Raw genomic sequence first — 6,882 nt, 5'->3', positions numbered from 1 at the left:
TATATATATAGATAGATATTTTTATTATTCATTAGAAAAATGCTATTTAATTTTTATACTAAAGTAAAATTCTTTATTGCTGTGTATTGTTGCAATTGCACTAAAAGAAGTTCGTTTTTTAAATTAATTGATAAGTAATAAGTAGTTGAGAAGCGTTTAATCGTTAACGTTTGATGTATCAAAGTTTACTTTTGATACAAAGAATGAAAAAACTAATTTAAAAAATTTGCGTTCGATGCACTTGCAAAGTAGTTATAATGGAGAAAATCTGTATCAGAAGTATAAAAAAACTAATTAAAAGAATTAGAGTTCGATGCACTTCAAAATTAGTTATAATTGAGACGCTCTGTATTTGATATAGTATGACGTTAGTAATCAAATTATTTAATATCAATAAAACATTTTTAGAATTAAAAGTAAAATAAAAATATAACGATGAATTTAACGAATAACGAGACACTATATTAGGGGGGGGAGGAAGCTAAATTTATTGCTGTAAAATTTTTTACATAACCTTTTTATCTGACTTTGTCGATGAAATGGCTATGTCTAAGAAATGATACTGTCGATTAGAATGACCCTGTCGACATATTAACTTACTGAATGGTGCTGAATTTTATTATATTAGATCAATAATCTAGCAGCCTATTGCTTTTAAATTTACGAATGAGGGTTACTTAGTGTTAGATGCTTCTATAATATGATAATTGCTGTTCATGTCTTTGGCCGTCCGTGAGTTTAACATCGGTAGTGTGACGTGTGCTATGAGATGAGCATATTTAAATGAGATGGTGGTGAAAAGATTTTGTTGTAATTAAATTGACTAAGTTTTTAAGGAATTCAAAATAAATTGGAAATAAATTTGTAATAAAAAGTAGATTTAAAATTGTTTTGCACAAAGTAATCTGACTGAATAGGCTCCATAATGCAGGAGCCCCTGTCTCTTAGTCCATTCGTGATGACAAATATTAAATTCTTTTGCTAAAAGAATATTCAGTCAGCGAGTGTCTCCACCAATTATTTCTTCCTCAGCTAAAAATTTTTTTTCTTCGGTTGTAAAAATGACACACACACAAAATAATCTTTTAATTACATAACTGGCTTAGCCCTATTAGCATTAAATATTATATAAATATTAGTTATATCAAATATACTTTATAACAATTTTAGTAACAATAGGTACGATGGAAATTGTTTCTGCCATTTGATGATCTGCAGAACATACTGCATTAGCTAGGTTACAAAGCTACTACATTAAACGTTTGAAATTTGTCGACAGGGAAAAGACCTGTCCTTCTGCTTATGCTATTAATTGTTGTGAAGGATGGTGACTAGTGGTGCTCTTAGGGCGATGGACTTGATCTATATATTTCTGGACCAGGGTTTGACAGGAATCAGAGGTTATGTCATTTCCTGATTACATAAGTAAATCTTTAATTTCTCATCACTTCTTATTGAATTCAAATTTTTCCACAGATTTGACTCTTGTTACAGACCCTATGAGAAAAAGTATATATTTAATATCTTTTCATAACATGTTTTTACAGCTATAAAAACTACTATAATAAATATAACTATTTTTTTTTATTTATCTCTGTTTCCAGTTCAAAAATTACCTGAAAAATTTATTAAATACTTTAGCGGTCGGGAATGAAAACCGAAATAATTTGATGGGTTAATGCAGGGAGGATGCAGGACAATACGTGAGACAAATTGCATGCTTAGTAATTCTGAGTTCTACCCATTGAATTATATTGTAAAAGATATCACAAGTCTTAAAAAACACTTTCAAATTAAATAATCAAAGTTTTAAATAAATATTAAGTGCTTAATAGTCTTAAATTAAGTGTTTTCTATGAAAAGTTATACTTTTTTTCTCGTATAATTTTAGCTTCGTCTGCTGGGTTTACAAGCTAATCTACCAGAAAAGAATAATTCAATTTTGAGATGCACTGCCGGACACTGCAAGTCGAAAATAACACACTTTGGTAGAAGACTGGGGGCCGTAAGTATGATCCTGACAAAAAAACAAAACAACTGGTGTGCATTTGCAACAAGGTGTACTTTAAGTCTCTCGTAGATTAAAGTAGTCTTATTGGTTGTTGTGTAGAAGTTTGAAGAAAGGCGCATGCCTGTGTGATTCATCCCTATACTTTGTAAAACAACAGTGAATATACACAATATTCACTGTTGCTGATCATTTTATAAAATCCTTCAAAAAAGCATTTCAAGATTCCTTGGTTTATTGCTTGAAAATATATTTGCAAGTAAACAATAACTTGCATTGATGGAATAAAACTGTACAAATATTCAACAGGGAAAATTTTTTCTCGGAAAATTTTCTCGGAAAATAGGAAAATAAAAATTTATCACTTTAGTAAAATAAAAGCACATAGTCCAATTGTTACTTTTTATATTAAAGAATAAAAATTATTTCTTTTAATAACAAGTATGTGTTTTTGACTTGTATTTTAAATATAGCTTATCTATGTCATAATAAACAATGACGGTCAGAACGTATTGCTTTAATAATTGAGTGATGTTTATTTTTATATTAAAGTTTATTTTCATTAAAAAAATTATGTTGTGAAATAATGTTTGTCGTAATCTTTTTTTTAATTCTTAACTACTGTAGTGTGTAATTTATTCTGAACTTCGTCATAAATCTTCAAAATTTTATATAATGGTAGTTGACAGATAAGATATGTTCGTTAATAAAACTTAATAAAATACAATGCTTGGAATTTGTTTTAGTGCTGCTGAGGTATTATGAAAACAGATATATTTAAAATTTGGTTACTTTTAAATTTTCAACATGTCAAACTCAGTTTTATTTTAACATTGTCATTAAACATTAACTCTAGCTAAGGAGTATATTTACACTACTAGCATTGTACTAGCATTTATGTATATAAGGGTGATTCTCACGAAATATGACAATTCACTGTCCCTTGCTCCAAGATCTAATACTATTATACTAAAAGAACTTTTTTTAAAAAAAATTAATAAATAGCATCGCTGTTAGCATTTTAGAATTACTCTGCGCTAGCAATGACTGTTTTGTATAATTAAAAAATTTAATTGAACTTCAAAATATCATTTTTCTGGCATGTCACAAACAATGTTTTCAATAATAACTAGCTTCAAAACTTCCCATACATTTTTCAATCTATAATTTTTTTTTATCTCAACCGATGTAAGCATTTCTAGAATATACTCAGAGGGTACTATTTACAAAAACTTCGTTTAAAATAATTTTTTCTGTCAATAATTTGTTTGTCCCAAGAAAATCTGTCATTTTTCTGGCTACTTTTATTTAGTGGTTTATAACCAAAATAGATAGAGCCAGCAATCAATATCTTATGTTAATAGATTGATTAGATACCTTCCTATACAAACATGTCTTGTAGCATGAATAAAGAACCAATTTTCTGGTTTAAAATATATTTCAAAAGATTTTTCGAGGTGAGTAGGTTTTTGTGTTATTTTCCTGTTTTCTTGAAATCATAAATAACAAACTACATAGATTTATCTGAGTTATTTTAAAAAATCCTGTTATTTTCTACAGAATATAAATGTCTTAGGCCAAAATATTAAATTAAAGTAAAGTTATATGCTATAAAATGGTGAATTTGTCATTATCCTGGCTTATGAATGCCAGGACATTGAAGTGTTACCATAAATTTTCTTTAACTGCTAATATTGTAAGGAGGGAAAGCAAATATAAACCTAATACCATGTTTATGTATGATTGTAAAATGCTTGGATGTAATCAAAGTTATTTATTTATTTAATGATTGATTATTATACACAATTTTATTCTGTACATATCAGCAACAAAATTTTTTTTGATTCTTTCTACAATGGATAAAAATAACTAATTTAAGCAATTTATGGTTCATCTAACATAAAGGCTTAAGTTGAGTTACTTACTATTAAGTTAAAATGACAGTTTTTTAAACTTCTAAGCTAATATGTCATTTTCCTGGCATACAAGATTTGGTGAATTTCGATTTTATTTTTTTCTCGAGCAAATGTCAATGAACTACAGTGCTGTCTATAAAATATTAATAAAGAAGTATACAAAAAAAGTTTAGATTATTTTGAAGATTTTTTGGTCCGAATTGTCATGTTCAAAAAGAATCACCCATATATATTTTTTTATCAAAAGTGATAGTAAAATAATGATAATAGTAAAAATTTCTTTGGCTTAATATTTAAAATTTAACTGAAGAGCGTTAATGTGTAAATACAAAAAATTTAAACGAATGTAGAAAAGAAGCTTGTTTAAATTTTAATCTGTAAGGTCCTTAATATTCTTTGCGAAAACAAAGTTTTTATGTGGCTAATTTTTTCTATGGCTAATTCATCAATATCAGAGACTTGAATCCAGCCTCTGATTATTACTTTTTTTAACTTTATTTTTATAAAAAGCTCTGTTTTAAAATGCTTACACGTTACACCAACTTTTTCTTAAATCTATTTATGTTCTTAATGTATTATCTATAAATAGCGAAACACGGGAAATGGAATTGTCTTAAACAAAAATCTATTTTATTATAGAAATGTTCTCAAAAGATTAATTGACTGTAGATAAATTTTGATAATTCATACTAATGGTAGCTTTTAAAAGATGATGTAAGAAATTAAAATATTTTTCCGTCTATTCTCCTATGCAATTATATGTTTGTGCAAATTTACATTTGATAAAACATAATAACTACTCCTATTTTTCGGTTTTAAAATTAAAACGTTATGTAATTTATTTGGCTAAGATTGTTGGTTCAGTATGTAGCACCTCTAAATAATTATGGAATTGTAGAAAATGTCTGATGTGCCCATGTAAAGTTATTTTTGCATTTAAATTACTGTCTATTTTTCAGGACTCGAAAAACAGCCCGTCCTCGACGGTCAAAAATTCTCCGCGGACAACGAATTTCTCGTATCCGACGTCCGCGCAGACGGCCATTTTCCCGTTAATGTTCGTGATACATTTTAAATTTTTATTATCTTACAAGAGTCTTGTAAGTTACAAGGCAGCAAAATGACCCACAATACAGCAACATACTGCGCATATATTGATGTTTTCTCTGTCTGGGAGTACTGCAGCGGTTGAAAGGGGCTTTGCAGCAATGAACTTACAAAACAAAAACACAATACGTACTGGTCTTAAACAAGAAGCTTTAAAAGCAATTATGAACATCTATAAATGGAAAACCCCTTTCAGATTTCTGTTCAGAAACCTCTGTAAATCATTGGCTTGATTGTGGAACTGGCAAACGTCATATTTGATTCATTTAAAAAACGCAGTACCCTCGGATAACTTGACCCTTGTCATTTAAATTATTTTATAAAAGAAATACTAGGTTACTATTAGTAACCTAGTATTTCTTTTATTACTGTATAATGTAATCCTAGTAACGACTAATTCATTGTGCAATTTATATAAATGTTTGTAATAAATAGGAGAAAATTATATTTTTATTTATTTAAAAGCGACGGGTTAGTTTCAACGGAGGATGGGTGCATTAATGGACAAGCCGTCCTCGGGGACGGGTAAAATTTCTGAGTTTTTTCGAGCCCTGCTATTTTTATAATATTAGATACTTTCCTGGTTTCACACCCTAGAAAAATTTTACGTTTCATTTGGGATTCAGGTATTTTGTTAAGTAAAATTGCAGATATTGAAAAAATAAAGTTACTTAAGTATTTCTCCATTTAATTTCAGTGAAAAAAGAAGTGGAAGAAATATTTGTAGAAGTGAGTAATCTGAATATTTTTGAAGTATGTTCTTTTTTGTGTCAATTATTGCAAAAAATGGGAATTTAAAAATTTAAAAATTTTGTTTTAGGATTCTTAGGATTTTAGGATAAAAAAACTTTTTTTGGTGGTTAAAATTTTCCCTCAATTCAAATGTAAATTTAATTTTAATAATATAGTTTGGTTTTTATCATATAATTTCAAAATTTGAACAATGCATGATAATTGTGAAATTACAAATGGCTAGAGCAAAATGAGAGGTGACAAGAGTTAGTAAAACTGCCAAGATAGATTAAGTTAATTCATTTAAAAAAAAAATATGAATTCATTTAAAATTAAAAATAAACACTTGAAAATTATTAATGATATAAAATTAATCAAACAACCCATTGCATAAAAGATAGAAAAAATAATACTTGAGCTGCTAAATTTTTGTTGTTATTTCTTTATTAAATCTGAAATATTTATTCCAAAAAACCAACTGGTCACAAAGTATACTTTGGAATAAGAGGGAGAAAAATTGATGGCAGCAGAATTTGGTAAAATAATTTTATATAGTATTTCTGTACTGTTATGTAAATAATACGTGGAATGACATTATAAAACTATTGTTCCATGTTTTTCTCTTTCTTAAGAATACAAGGAATCAAGTAAAATTATATGGCCGAATTATTCTACTACCGTCTAAACCTTCCCCTTGCTTACTCCAAAAATGAAATGCGACGCAAAATAATATCAGAAAATGCGAAATCTAATATTATTAATCATAGATAATATTAGTTTATATGGAATCGAAACAAAAAGTTTTGTTAGTTAACCAACTGTAAAAAAGAGTAACAGTCAAAATAATTTTTGGCTTACTTTTTTCCAAAAACGTTTAAATTTTACTTCCAATGACAGTGTTAGAAAAGGCATGGTCCAATTAAGTTTTTCTCAAACCTTAAATAAAAAACTACAATCTTTAAATTTAATTCATGTTTATTTTATTTAAAGCTGTGATTTTAAAACTTGAATCTATGAAACTAAATAATTTAAAATAATTAGTAATAGAAATAAAAATATTAAGTTATGTAATGAAAAGAACAATTAATGGAGATATAGTACTAATTTCTATAGGACAAG

General features: G+C 27.5%; 1 protein-coding gene across 1 annotated transcript in view; it reads right to left on the bottom strand.

Moving 5' to 3' along the window:
• Positions 1–247: 247 nt before the first annotated feature.
• Positions 248–6,882, bottom strand: part of LOC147812583 (uncharacterized) — a 106,615-nt gene continuing 99,980 nt past the window's right edge. The window contains exon 19 of the mRNA XM_087162364.1: positions 248–1,497. The gene's annotated coding sequence lies outside the window, so the exon portion shown is untranslated. The remainder of the gene's footprint in view (positions 1,498–6,882) is intronic.

Source organism: Parasteatoda tepidariorum, chromosome 4, assembly GCF_982258835.1.
Source record: "Parasteatoda tepidariorum strain Cologne lab strain chromosome 4, Ptep-v5.0, whole genome shotgun sequence".
NCBI classification, from domain to species: Eukaryota; Metazoa; Arthropoda; class Arachnida; order Araneae; family Theridiidae; genus Parasteatoda; species Parasteatoda tepidariorum.
The sequence above is the reverse complement of the archived record's forward strand: the minus strand, read 5'-3'. Positions and strand labels throughout refer to the sequence as shown.